Below are 2,245 nucleotides of genomic sequence, written 5' to 3' on the forward strand. Positions count from 1 at the left end.
GCAACAACAAAAATCCGGTGTCAGTGTCATGTCCCGTTTCCTAGTTACAGGGGTTTAAATATTTACTAGGAATGCGGTGACGTCACCGCTCCCACACTTACCGGCTATTATACATTTGCAATTGCGTATTATCTGTCTAACGTTGTACCACAGATTATCTGTGTTTGTACTAAAAGGACACGGTGTTGTGCTTGTAAATGTAGAAAGGTGCGCTATGTAGGACCTGCGTATTCAACAGGGAGCGGTGACGTCACCGAATCGGTCGACGGAATTTTAAACGTGTATTACGAGCGATCTACTGAACGTAGAAAGCCCGGATTTTGTTTGTAGTTGTTTTTGTCGGGATAACTATTTATTGTTTTTTTCTTGTAAATTTATAGTATATTATTATACGAGCATATAAAGTGTGCGATTATGACACGAGGTGAAGTTTGCAACACGAGCCGAAGGCGAGTGTTGTAATTTTTCCGAGTGTCATAATCGCCTTTATATGCAAGTAAAATACGCTATTTTATCTACGACTATTTATTTAAATAGAAAATGCGGCATCTGAATCAGTTTGAAACGTAGCAACTTCATAGCGGTAGCGCAATGTACGCCTATGGTTTGGTTTGCGTTCGTTCATTCGTTGACGGTATTTAACCTCAAATCTAATTCAATGTATCGCAATGTACCTAAGTGGCGAACTAAATATGCAATTTATCTAAAGTTCCCAGAAGTCATTAATTCAACACGTAAGATTATTGCTAATATAAATGGTTGTCATTCATTTTTCATTGTTTTAGATTGTGACATAACCTATGGAAGTAAGGTGGATATTTATGTGATGTACCTATGTACAACTATTCTCTAAATCCGATCCCGATGTATCAATTATGCCTGCAGAAATTGTTACACAGCTGCCAAATGGAATACAATATTTTGTTTCGCATACATAATCTAATTTTTCAAAGACTTCGTTACGCTTCTCCGACCTGCATCCAAGAAGTTTCTTCCTCTTTTAGAAACGAAGTTTAAGCAATGAAAGCATAGTTTTATTGCAAATTTAAGGGCAAGAGGTGTTTTTTATTAGTTAACGTACATATTGTAGCCATCTATTTAAGTAATTTGGTCAATGCCTAGTATGTAAGACCTGTTACGAATTATCAATTCTTAAAATAAATCATGCAAAACGGTGGTTAAGTGCTACGACAATTTGTATCCTTTGTTGTCAACGAGTTTACAATATGTTATTGTTTTGTATCGTGGCACAATTTCGACAACAATACCACATATGTTGTACGAAACATATTTCTCTTCGTAAAAGGCTGAAACTTATAGGTTATACCTAGCATAATCTTCAAATGGGGCTTCCGATAATCCGTTATGCTACAAATAATGCCTTGTGAATATGAAGGTATAGATACTTTAAATACAAACGAAAACCTTATTCATGCTCATGCAGAATATTTGTATCAGCGAAGGTATCTGTCGTTAAGTAACGTTGCCTGAACTTGCCAATGACTTCAGGTATTTTACAAGTTTATTTCATCCCATTTTATAAATATCGCACATATCTCGTCATAGGGGTGGATCAAGTTCCTGTATTAATTGTTTTTCAAATAAACCTACAAAGTTAAGCGTATGTAACTCGAAATCTCTCATTTCTAACCTAAGAAATGCTTAATTCAAAACAAAACTGACAGGTAGTACATACGAGATGGGCGGTTCTATTTTTAGTACATATGCAATTATGAACTTATACATATGCAATTATGAGAAATATATAGTGACGGATCCGTCTTCAACGTTTGTAATTTACCGTTTTCCTGTTAACTTTCACAGTAAGTACTAGCTCTTAATGTTTTCAATTTTGCTATATTGTGATACACTTCTAGTCGCCTGATGATGGCATTACGCCGAAACTATAGTCGCTGTTATTTTTAAAAACTTCAACGAATAAACTATATGGGGAAGGTTTAGAGATTTTTGATAACATAATTTATTATCCTAATTAAACGTTCAAATAACGCACGTAAATGGAAAAGTTTATTCACATATAACTGCACAAGAGGTTTGTATTCTACCGAGTAACTTTGGGTTTATAGCAGTTAGATGAGAACTGTCAACTAATAAAAATGGCGACACCGAATCAAGTCAAATTGCTAGAGGAAACAGATTTGAAAAACAACACTAATTTACTCGGTTTAAATACAAACCTCGAATGTAATTCGGCAGGACAATTTAACGAACAAGAAATTATAAA

General features: G+C 34.9%; 1 long non-coding RNA gene across 1 annotated transcript; it reads left to right on the forward strand.

Moving 5' to 3' along the window:
* The first annotated feature begins 389 nt into the window (after positions 1-389).
* On the forward strand, positions 390-1,188 carry LOC116182238. Its single transcript, XR_004147462.1, has 2 exons — positions 390-734; positions 786-1,188. It is a non-coding gene; the product is annotated as an uncharacterized LOC116182238 (long non-coding RNA).
* Positions 1,189-2,245: the final 1,057 nt, after the last annotated feature.

Source organism: Photinus pyralis, unplaced genomic scaffold (assembly GCF_008802855.1).
Source record: "Photinus pyralis isolate 1611_PpyrPB1 unplaced genomic scaffold, Ppyr1.3 Ppyr1.4_unclustered_Scaffold440, whole genome shotgun sequence".
NCBI classification, from domain to species: Eukaryota; Metazoa; Arthropoda; class Insecta; order Coleoptera; family Lampyridae; genus Photinus; species Photinus pyralis.